This window comes from Nannospalax galili, unplaced genomic scaffold (genome assembly GCF_000622305.1).
Source record: "Nannospalax galili isolate Female #2095 unplaced genomic scaffold, S.galili_v1.0 scaffold284, whole genome shotgun sequence".
Lineage (NCBI taxonomy): Eukaryota > Metazoa > Chordata > Mammalia > Rodentia > Spalacidae > Nannospalax > Nannospalax galili.
In genome coordinates, this window is record NW_008354281.1 from 6,102,186 (window position 1) to 6,115,066 (window position 12,881).

Below are 12,881 nucleotides of genomic sequence, written 5' to 3' on the forward strand. Positions count from 1 at the left end.
GAATGAACAAGTGAAGCGGGGACAGAAGAAACCCCCTGCCTCCTTAGCCCAGTGCTGGGTCAGGCAACTGGAGCCAACACCTGTAGGTATATCAAGAATAAAAGAATACAAAGAAACTCCATGTAAAATCCCCCAAGTGCGAAATGACTCCAAAGGGATAACTAAAAATGGTAAAGAGCTAACCAAATTAATGCCTTGTACCCATGCTATGGTACCTAACAAGGATCTATGGAGAAAACAGTTAATATGAATGGATAAAACCTTTCCATGCTGTGTGAGACCTTGTCTATGATTGATTTAATATATAATGTTAACCTTCCTTCTAGTGTTTTACAGATGTGAAATCCATTTGAAAGATTCCTGAGGAAGAAAAGCCAGCTATAGCTGTAAGATTCTTGGGAGCTTTATGGTTGGGTAAGGTGAAAACAGAGACTCCCAAACTATACAACTCTTAAGAAAATCTACAGTACCAGGGGTGGGTTGCCCTAGGTTGCCGCCCCCCATGAGCTGTTGATCAAAAAGAGATCCTAAAGGTCCTCAGATTCACCAAGGCTATTGTCACTAATGTTGGTTGTACACTGAAAAGGTCTGTAAGGCCATGTTGCTGAAGACACTGCATGATGTGAGCATGGGAGGAAAAGAAGAGATGGAACTGAGACTAAGGAAAACAAATTCCATGCCACCGGATGGATGATGTTCATAGTGCCAGAGGGCACTGTGCAGATGGTTGGGGAAGAAAGGATCCCCTATGAGTCTACTCAACAATGGACCCCATGTGCTGCACACTATGGACGTGCCAAGCAATGCCTGTAAGTGCAATGATGGCTCGACCAACATACATACAACTGACAAATTTCTAATTGGATGAGGCCCACTCGTGGGGTAGAACACACATCTGGTGCTGTAGACCAGGCCAATGCCTTGTGTCAAGAAAGGCTACAGGCCCTAGTGGGTACAAGTATACTGTTTAATGAATATAGTACTCCTACTAGGATATCTTCCAGGCATTTGTATTTGCATTCGTGTTTGTTTAGATGTGTCTACTTCCTTCTATTTGTCTTTATAATAAAAGAAACACCATTGAGATAGATAATGGCCATGGCTTAAAGACGAATAATGGGGAAGCCCAAGAAGTCACTATCTCGCCATGATACAAGAGAGATCACCCTACATCTGTCACACCCTCCAAGGCTCAGGGACCTTAGTGGAAGATTGGTGGAAAGATTGAAAGAGCAGAGGAAAGGGGTGGAGCGTTTCCCAGGGGTCTGGTTCCTCCAAGGCACGGGGACTGCTGTGGAGAATTGACTGCAGAGAGTTAGCCACAGAGGGAGGGGCTTCTAGGCACCATCTTAGAATGGAAGCCTCAGCAGCGGGTATGGAGAGAAAGATGGCCCCAGCGTCTCAAAGCGAAAGTGGGCATTTACCAGCCTGGGGGGAGACTGTGGGGCAAAGATGTGTGAACAAAAGTTAACAAAGACTGTGGGCGGGTGCGAAAGGGATCTGGAATGGCACGCTGAGCTGCCAGAGCTGGGTTCTGGGCATCCAGTGTTCATTTTTTTGTAAGTTTCTCCATTTCTCCCCTCCTCACCCAAGATATAAAATGAAAAATTCAGAAGAATTCAAGTAAAAGTCTAGGAACTGAGGTAACATTCAATAATTTTAGTTTGGGATCAGGAGAAAAAGGTAAAATTATCTCTAAGATTTCCTATCTTCTTCTGGAATTAATTATTTGACAAAAGAAAACACTTCTGAACATCATGTTATGCTGGTATGTAAAACAGCAGGAAGTTGCTGTGAACCCACAAAACCTGATGTACCTGAAAAGTTGAATTTCCTGTACTTTTCACATGACAGTAATTAGCACAATACTGGACTAGTTAAAATGTAAGCTCTAGTTATCATGCATGTTTGCAATTGACATGGGGACATTGAACCTTCACTAGGAAGAGAGATGTAAACTTTTTGGATTCATTGGAAATAGTTATTTTATGTAAACAAAAACATTCTAAGGTCTCAAAGAAACAGTCCTTCAGATTTCATATCAACTAATCACAATACCTGTGGCCATTTTGAATTTGAAAAGAAATGGGTTTCAATGACAAATAATTACAAAATGACCTTTACATGTACATGACTGATAAATAAAATTAATAGGCAATTAAATTCAATTTATTAGACATCTGCTATGTATTAAATGTTAGATGTTATGATTGGCACTTGATAAAAATTATAATTTGGACACTAAATTAAAAATTATGCATAATCCATATGAATAAATTTATTCTTCAGTTGTACTGACAAAAATAACTAAGTAGGAAATTGTCTTTATTTTATAGATTATTCCTCCCCAGATACTACTGAACTTAGATTTTCCCGTGTGCTCCCTCCCTTTACCTGGAGAGAATGACAATTTAAGTGGAGTAATCTGAGTTTTAGCTAAATGTTACTTCAGCTTGGATAAAAATGTCATCTGAGATGTCAGACATAAGATAGGCAATGAAGGTTTCCTTAAAAATGAGTCACCACTGCAATCTGGACACATGTGGAAATGTGTTGAGCAAAGCTTGTCTAGGATTTGCATAACTAGCAAGAAGACTGGTTATCTACTGGAAAGCTAAGCGAATTTAATTAGGATACACATTTCTAGAACATATAACATGACATCAGTTATCTTTTTCTTCTTTGCTCCATTGGCAAACAGTGGACTACAACTGCTATCTTCTAAGAGGGGCATATGGACATCAGAAAGGCTCTGCAGTCCATTTTGAGAAAAGGCAAGTGCAAGGTGGGTGCTCTACCCCTTTTCTGTGGGGTAGGAAATCCCTAGAGATATGAGGGTTTTGGTTACTATGTCAAAAGTCTCAGACACAGAATTCAGGGTCAACTTTATTGGGGCATATCAGAATGGAAAGATGCCACCAAATGGTTACAAACTGCAACTGGAATCCGCGTAACTGAAGTTATGCAACAGGACTGCTAGCAGTACAGGTTCACCCAGATCATTTCTTGAATGTGACAATACAGATGCATGCAATATCTACACCATAAGTTTCTGATGCCAGTTATGCTGCTTTCTCAGAGAGTTCCCTCAGAGTAAAGTATATATCTCCATGAAAGAAGTTCCATTGTAACTGTTTTCTCTCTCCTCATGGAACAAATGGTTGACTTTGTCAGTACACCTCAGCATCTTATCATTTGCTTCTTAACTATAAGGAAACCATATGCAGATCAAAAGAATTACTTAAATGAAAGCTCTTAGTAATGTAAGGATAATTAACAATATTCAAGGTAGATCTAGTAGGTTTCTAAAACATTTAGGTAATGAATAAATATTTGGTGACCGTAAAGAAAATAAAGCTCCCTAGCTAATTAACAAATATTTGTTTGTATATCTACCATATGTGTCACTGCTATGCAAATTACAAAGACACAGCAGTTATAAAGCCACTTATAGTCTCATATAAAGCAAAGGCCAAACATGGTTTCAAGTGAATGGTAAGACACCAAGTAGCTTAGAATTTAAGACAAAATTAAGGATTGATGCTAATCTTCTGTCCATTTGTTTGCTCCACAATAATCCACAGCTCCACAGAGACCATGCAATTGCCAGATGAGGAACTTTGAACTCATTTTTGCTTTTATGATAATATAGAGAACTGTCATAACACAAAGAAGCCTCCTGCCCTCTCCCACTTGAACTCATCCTTCAGCCTGCCAGAAATCACACATTATATTTAAATTATGTCTCTAAAAATGTGCATACTACTGAAGTATACAACGGGATTCCAGAAAATGTTTTCAGTGATTTCTGTTGTAAAATCTTACCTTTAAGTCTCAGTTCTGTACCTACATACAATCAGACCAGTCTAGAATGTTAGAAAGTGGCAAGTTTACTGTCTAGTATATGGCAGGGTTGTAAAACATAAGGAAGAAATAGTGTTTGAATTTAGTCTAAAGTAATATTTTTGAATAGCAACTTTTTAGGTCATATCTTAGCCTACTGAATGCATGATTCTATACATAAAAAATACCGTTCTTCTTTAAAAAAATGCATAATATTTAGCCACTCAATTTAAAGGAGATAAAAATATATTGATTTAAATTAAATTTAGTGTCAAAACCCCCTAAATGAAATGTCTTAATGAAATAAAATCCTGCTGGGAGTTAAACAAACAGTATCACTTATTTCTGTTATGTAAAACATATTATTTTTATATCTTAATTCTTCTAACAGTGGAATATAAAAGCATCGTATGAGTATTTTAGAATGTAATGCTTTTAGTAACATAAAAAATCATTATTCTTGGAAATATCATTGGCAACTGTTTGATCAAATATTCAGCTCATCAGCACAGGAGTTTCCTAAATAGTCTCTGCTGGCCTCAAAATGAATATTCATATTCTTGCCCACGTTAGCTGTGTGACCCTATTGAATCAGATGTTAACAGGGAAGAACAGACTTAATGCTAGGGCACTCCCACTCCTAAAAATAATGAATGTGGGCAGCTCTGTAGGTCTATCAACGAACTGTCATCTCATTACCCCCAGGAAAATCTCCCCATTCCATGCACTTTAAATTAAAGTGTCTAAATATTGCTTAAATTTGCATGCTACAAATTGTTGCTTGCAAAACCTTAAGCTGCATGGGGTAAGATGTGGTCCGAATGTGGCAGTTCCTGCGCCTTACTCTTCACTCCAGTCATCCTCTTCAGTTTTAATCAAGCCACCAATATACAAAAGAAAAGTCTGTCTATGGGTAAGAGATGTTGCTTCTGCCCAGTCTAGTATCATTTTGTTACAGGTAAGTTACTAAATTATTGTTTATTCCTAGTAACTTTATTTTACGTAATTTTGCGTGTGTGGTGTATGTGTGTACATGCATCTGTGTGTAACTGTAAAAGCATGTGTGGAGACCAGGAGTTGACATCAGGTGTCTTCCTCTACCTCTCTCCAGCTTATCTTTTGAGAGTCTCTCTTATTGAACCCAAGGCTTGCTGTTTTGGCTCTACCGGGTGACCAGAGAGCTCCAGGGATCCTCCTGTGCCCTCTGTCCCACCTGTGCTGGGGTCACAAGTAAACGCCACTGCACTCAGCTTTTGTATGGATCCTGAGAATCCAAACTCAGGACAGGAAGCACTTTACTCACAGAGTTATTTCCCCAGTCCCACAGTAATTTTAAAACATATGATTTTAGAAGTGTTAGCACTTGACATAAGTTTTATCATTTTATTTTATTTATAGCTTATTTATATTTCTTTATTATTTTAGCAAGTATTTATCAGTACCTACCATGAACCACTGCTGCAAATACATCATTAGTTTTCATTTGCTTGCCTCACACACTCCAGTCAGGAACCTACTACTATCACACTATATGCATGAGAAAAGTGGGCACAGAGGCTAAGCACCTTTCAAGGTCACAGGCACACACATACCAGAGTACACCAGAAAACATACCGGAAAACATATGTCTGGCTCTAAGGTCTTGACACACGATATTCTTCATTTTGCTCACTCATTCATTGCACATTTATTTATCCTTTATGACATACAGTGAAGACATACTATGTAGCTCTGGACTGAACCATGGCTGTCAGCAAAGTTGAGTCAAGACTCAAGAGATGTTTGCTGGATGGATGGTTTTACTTCAACCTTATTCCTGTCTTATGAATATTGAACAGATTCTACATAATGTAAAGCAAGTAGAGCCTTAATTGACCAAGGTCTTACTTTATATTTTTGTGGTGCTGGAGACTGAACCTCATGTGTTGTGCATACTAGAAAATCACTCCACAACTGATAAACATCCCCAGCTATTTTAAAGCACCTGTTTTAAAATAAATCTCAGATTTATATTTTAGAATTTCCACGAGCATATACAATATAAAGAAAATATTAGCCTGAAAAAAGTGGTTAGTCTAGACAGTTGGTATTAAACAATTACCTGTCTTTTACATAACTCACTGAAATAATACGACCTTTTCTAGATGACCAAGATAAATTTTAAAAAGATTTGTCTGAGTCTCAGATAACTTAGAACTTTAAGCTGACGAACACTAGATTCAAGAGTAGGCCTGATGAAAACTGGCTTGAAAACCTGCACTTCTCTTTGATTGAGCTTGTACTCATCTCTTGAGAAAAGTGCCAGCCTATGGCTCTTTCTATTTAGAAAATTGCTGAGGAAATCAAAGATCAAAGCAGTTGTACAGAAATGCATTCTTTGCTGAGGAGGGGAATAGGGAGAGTTTGAATTCATGTATGAAATTAACAAAGAATAAATAACATAAAAATGAATTTTTTTTTTACTTAGGGCATCTATGTGCTTTATGCTTTCAAGTTCTTATAAAATATCTTGACCATACCATTACATCAAGAACAATAGCTTCTAATATTGTCTAACACATCCTGAATGCTTGGCCCTTGCTAACTACTGTGATAAGCATCTCACCTATTTTTTTAAAAATTTCATTTACTTTAAAAATGTATATGTATGTACGTACACTTGAATGAGTTTATGTGCACCACCTGAGTGCAGCTATGTGTAGAGGCTACAGGGCATCAGATTCCCTGGAACTGGAGTTAAAGCTGGTTATGAGGTACCTGGTGTGGGTGCCGGGAACAAAACCTGGGTCCTCTGTAAGAGTAGCAAGTGCTCTTAGCTGCTGGGCCATCTATGAGCCTGAATTTCACTTACTTTTAAAATTTCATTTCATATTCAAAGAAATCTTTAAGGCAGACAATTCCCCTACTTTGTTAAAGAAGAAGAAATATTTTAAAGGTTACAAATTGATAGTGAATTGGACTTAAAGTGGATAAGAGACCATTTCATTGAGAACAATGACACTACATTACAGGACATACATCCCCATTAATAAAATCTCCACATACTTTCTTGCTCCATAGGATTTTTTTTAAACAAGCTCTCACATTATAGCCCAGACTGGCCTAGGACTCACTATGTTGCTCATGCTAGCATTATAATCACAGTAATCCTGCTTAGTCTCTTGAGTGCTGGGATTTTAGGTGTGTGCTACCATGCCTGGCTTCTACAGGCAGTTTCTAAAATTGATTTGTCCCGATCACTTGAGATTGTTGGCTCCATTTGTTACCAAGCCATCAGTATTTTGATGCCCTCAAGTGAGTTTGGAAATTATGCTACACTGAAAATGACAAAAAGGCATAGAACATTATTTTCCATTTACTTATTAGTTTGCATTTTAGTTTTTAGGGTTTTTTTTTTGAATGACCAATCTTTCATATTTTTAGGATTTTGACAATAATCTCTTGACTACCATGCTTCTATCACTTTTAGAGAAATAAATAAGATTAAAGTAGACTTACTGCAGCCATAAAGAGAGATGTGGAAAGGAACAAAAATTAAACAAAATTCCAATCTATCCTTATTAAGGACAAAAGAACGTATATTCTGGTGGTCAGAATAACATAAAATTTTTTTTATTTTTTAAAAAATACTAGTTACGCCAGGAGTGGTGGTACATGCCTATAATCCCAGCACTCGGGAGGCAGAGGCAGGCGGATCTCTGTGAATTCAAGGCTAGCCTAGTCTACATAGTGAGTTCCAGGCCAGCTGGGGCTACAGGGAGACCTTGTCTCAAAAAGACCAAAAATAAAAATACTAGTTACATCACAGAGTTAAGCCTCACTGTTATCACCCACCCTACCACCACTACAATATACAGAAGTGGGCCAACATTAAATTGAGTTTCTGAGGAGAGAATTTGCACACACACTAAGGGCCAGTAGAAATAAACCTGTGATTACAACTGATTTTTGGTAAGGTTGGAAAAAACTTTCACTTACTCATATTATAAACTTTGAACATTTTGTGCTTTGAATGTTCCAATATTTTGGAGTTTTGAATGTCTTCTACACAGATTTAAAAGTTACACTGTGCTTCTAGAATGGTTAAATGTGTGGCTTTTGACACATCATAAAATTTTCTTTTCTTTTGGTGGTACTGGTGATTGACTCTAGGGTCACGTGCATGCTAGTTAAGTGCTTTACCATTAAGATCCATTCCCAGCCCTCTTTTTATTTTGTATCTGAGATAGGGTTTTGTATCCCCTGAAACTGGAGTTACAGATGGTTGTTAGCTGCCCTGTGGGTGCTGGGAACTCAACCCCCTCTTCTAGACTCCATGGGCATTGCACACGTCTGCACTTAAATACAGGCAAAACACTCATATACATATAATAAAGGTAATTAATGATTAATTAATTAAAACATCTGAGCAGCAGCAGCAGCAGCAGCAAGACAGCTTGCCAAATCTTACTCATCTTCAGACTGGCGATACCCTACTTAATAACATGCATCAAGGTATAAGTAAACTATCACTGCTGTGTTATGTAAGAGTTCTCTAAGATTATTCAAAGAGCTGGAGAGATGGCTCAGCAGTTAAGAGCACTGGCTGCTCTCGCAGAGGACCTGCATTCGGTTCCCAGCACCCACATGACGGCTAACAATCAGCCATAATTCTAGTTCCAGGGGAATCCAACACCCTCTTCTGACCTCTGTGGGCATGACACAACACAGAGGATCTCATACACATGCATGCTCATACTCATAAACATTAAATAATAAAATAATAAAATAAAAAATAATAAATAAAATAAATTTGAATATATTAAAAGATTATTCAAAAGATTTCCTGTGGTGATACATATGTTATGTGTAACACTACATCCTTTCAAATATTTGTTATTTGATGACATTTTATTCAAGAGCTTTGATTCTATCTCTAGGTTTTCATAGCAATAATGATAACTTTTCATGTGCTAGACATTGCTGTAAGCTCTTCATATATACTAATTTAAACTTCGAAAAGCATCTAAAATGCTAGTTGCATTATATAAGGACAGACAGTTCATGAAACTTGAGTCAAAACTGAAAAGATAGATCAGCAGGTAAAGGTGCTTGCCACCAAGCCTGACTATGAGTTCCACATAATGGAAGAAGAGAATCAACTCCCATAAGTTGTCCTCTGACCCTGTATATGTGATATGGCATGCATGTTCCAACACATACACATATACTCACTCAATAAATCAATGTTAAAAAAAAAACAGAACAAAACAAAACTTGAAACATGACTGGGAATGGGGGTTCAAACAAAAGCAACATGGCCCAGAGTTTGTGCTGGCTCTTGCAGTGAAGAAGCTCACTTTCTTTCTTTCTTCTTTTTTTTTTCATTTTTTTATTGCGCTTATAAAATTTCATACATTTCCCACTCAAATCTACAGCCCCCCCATCCATGCCTCCCCCCTTTTCCCCCCACCAAACCCTATGCATTATGCCACACATGCTGAGTCTCAGTCATCCAGGTGTTCGTGCCCAAATGTCCTTCACTGTAAATGCATCCACTGGAGTCTAGTCAGCCCATCCAGTGGTCCTATGTAAGTCATACTCTCCCTCACCCAGCAGCAATCAGTTTAAAATAGTTTGCAACCTAGTGCTGGCCCACCACCTATTTCTCATCTCCCCTTTGTGCCCTTGTTTAATTCAGCTGACATGGGTCCTGTGTTCGATGCCACCGCTGCTCCAGGCTCACATGAGTCAGCCTCCAGTGGCCTGCAAGCCTCCACCTCCTTATGTTCATGAACCAGCCCTGGCTCTTTACAATCTTTCCACCTTCTCTTCCGCAGTGGTCCTTGAGCCGTAGGTGGGTGAGGTTCCATACAGAAGTCCCATCCTACACTGTACAGTCTCTTATTCTCCAAAACTTGACTCACTTTCTAAAAGGACAGGTTGTCCAGTCAACTAGCCTTCACAAGTGTTTAGATTTCAACTTGACCAAAAAGTAATGGTGTTTTCCTTCTCATCTGCTACAGTAACTCAGAGAAGCATGTCTTAGACTCTTTACAGTGGGCTGCTCAGAACACCTGCTATACCGTTTGGAATTCAGACTTCCTCTGCTGCTGCCTCTCTTGGTGAGTCTGTGGCTCACACCTGCATTACCTCTGCTGTATTCCACAGCTATTCACTACTCAGCATCTTTGGACATAAACTCTTTGGTGTTCACTTTTTGTTCTCATATTTAATTAAAAGCATTTATAGACAAATCTGTAAGTCAAAGGTGGTCTTTTCCCTCCATGGAGTAAACTGGTAACAGAATGTTGATTGCTATCTTCAGTTTTCAACTCCTTATTTTATAACTAGGGCATATCTGCTTCTCCTTGGGCAAAGTTCAGAGTGTAATTCCAGGAATGAAGATTTCCCAAGGCAGTTAGGCAGGAAACCACACACTGAATTTTACTCTTAAGTTACATATATTGTCCATTAGGGAGATCTCGTACAGGAGCCATATAGCTTCCAGAATTAAAAAAAGAGTATTTTCCACATTTTACTACTCACCAGAATGTTTGAAAAGCTTTTAAAGAATACAGTATGGTTTTAGCCTCCGGGGTTCTCAGATGATAACTTTGAAGAAAAGCAGGATTTTTGCATATTTAAGTTTCTCTACTGATATTATTGTAAGTGACCTATAAAACCCACTTTTAAAAAGTCTAGTATAGGCTAATGGAAAATGAGTTTATCACAATGCCTTAGTCAGTTTTGCCGTCTCAGAGCTTAGATAACCTTTATGATTAAATTTTTGATTCTACCAAGTGAATAGAAAACATATTAATTGGATTTCTCTACACCCATATTTCCTAAGCATTTTGGCTAAGAAAAGGTATTGCTAGCATCTTTAGTTAGTTCTTAGCACATCTATGACCACATATCTTAACTGTGTCATTCTAATCCACATATGCTAAAGGATGAGTTTAGAGGAAAGTAGTTTTCTCATACATAGATATAATTATATATTTTAAATTATTTTGGTACTAGTTACTCTTAAATATCAAGAAAACAAAAAATTATTTTTTAGTTAGCAGTTGCTATAATTACATAGCTTTATTTTAGTTGTTAATTACATGTTTAAGGAAATAAACTGGGATATTTTTCATTTGTGTGAGGAAATTTAATTTGGAAATAAGCTAATTTAACTATTTCAATTTTTCTTAATCTTTTCACTCTAAGTTTACTTTCCTGAAATGATTGTTATCTACAGAAGATTTTAAACATTTGATCATTTGCAAATAATATTTGAAATATTTGAAAATAATTCAAATATTGTAAAATAATTTAATCATCCTTGGACCCATATGTTAAAATTAGTTGAAATCTACAAGTTAATCACCATTTGAAATTTTTTGGTAATCCACCAATATTTTACATTTGTCATATCCTGTTCCTACATGGAATGTATTTAAGTAATAACAGAAAGATCTCTGGGGGCTGGAGAGATGGCTAAGCAGTTGGCTCACTGACTGCTCTTATAGAGGACACACGTTTGATTCCCAACAACTAACATGGCAGCTAACAAGCATCCTAACTCCAATTCCAGGGGATCCAATGCTGTCTTATGATCTCTGTGGCTATTGCACGACATGGGTGCACACTTACATACATGTAAACAATACACTCATACACATAAAATAAATAATAATAAAATATTAAAAGTAACCAAAAAGATCTCCATTGGACATAACTATCATTCTTGAAAAGTCATCTACTGTTGTTCTTCAGCTGATGGCTCCCCTTCGATACAGAAAATAAATTATGATTTGTAAACAATATCTAGCATATTCACTCATAAACACTATTTCCCAGCCAGTATAACATTTCATTATTAGAGATTTTTTTTAAATCAGGAGAATATGTTTTCAAAATGGGAAAAAAATGGTGTAGACATTTCAGAATTACTGCCTACATTTAGTATGGAAGCTTTTTAGAGTTGTTCAAATATCATAACATCATTTCCTAAGTGTCTAGACTGTATAAAATAAAAAGATGGACTAACTGAATGAAAATCAACCTTATAAAATAAAGCCATTTTATAAAAATGAAATGCTTCTTTTGCAATGAGAAAAATATAGACATTACATTATTGAAATGCAATTTTTTGCATAAAATATCATTTGACTTCAGTCTAATTTATTGGTAGTATTTTTAGTACCTTTCTACAATTTTTCCCAAGCTAAAATTTTCAGTGAGCAATGTCGATCAATAAAAGATGCATGTTCTGTCCAGACTGCTGTTTAGTTCTGCTTATTATAGTCTTGAAATTATTCTAAAGAACTCTGTGTTTGCAGCATAAATTCCACCAGCAAAAACTAAGTTCATCTAGATTGGCTGACTAGATCTCAGTAGATGAACTTGGGCTGAGGGATGTCTGGGGACACTAACTTGACACAATAGGCCTTAAGACAAACGATAGAATGTATGAATTCCAGTGGGAGCGCCTATGGGAGGGTGCCAGTGGGGAAAGGGATAGAAAGATGACTAAGACTGATTGAGATGTTCTGTATGAAATGCCTAAAAATTTAATAAAAATATTTTAAACAATTGCACCAAACTCACCAAAGTTATAACTACTTGTTAATAATTGTGATTTTGCATCATCTAATGTTAACATTAAATGAGCTCATTAATGCCATTGTAATCATGGATAGCATAATGAGTTAGTCAGCTTTGGGTCAATACACATTAAACTTCTTATTAAAATGAAAGAAAAAAATAACCTAACAAAAAAACTAAGTTCAACAATTTAGAATTCCCTCAGACTACAAGACGGTGAGCAGTTTGAAGCAATCAGAGATCCGGTAAATCTATGTAGATATAATCTCCAAATTCAGTAGTAGAAAAAAAAAATGTTCCAAAGATGTATTTTATAATAAAATAAAGCACATGATAACATTTCACATGATCTGTTAGAAGAAAATTTAAAGATTATTTTGCTCATGATTATATTCCTTGGAAATTTTTGAAAAATTTTTTTCAAAGATATTTTTTCTTAAATATTAAAGTCCATTAAAAAA

At 36.7% G+C, this 12,881-nt stretch overlaps 1 protein-coding gene across 11 annotated transcripts in view; it reads right to left on the reverse strand.

Annotated features, from left to right (window-relative positions):
• Positions 1 to 12,881, reverse strand: part of Rims2 (regulating synaptic membrane exocytosis 2) — a 570,072-nt gene that overhangs the window by 104,838 nt on the left and 452,353 nt on the right. The gene's annotated exons all lie outside the window — the stretch shown is intronic.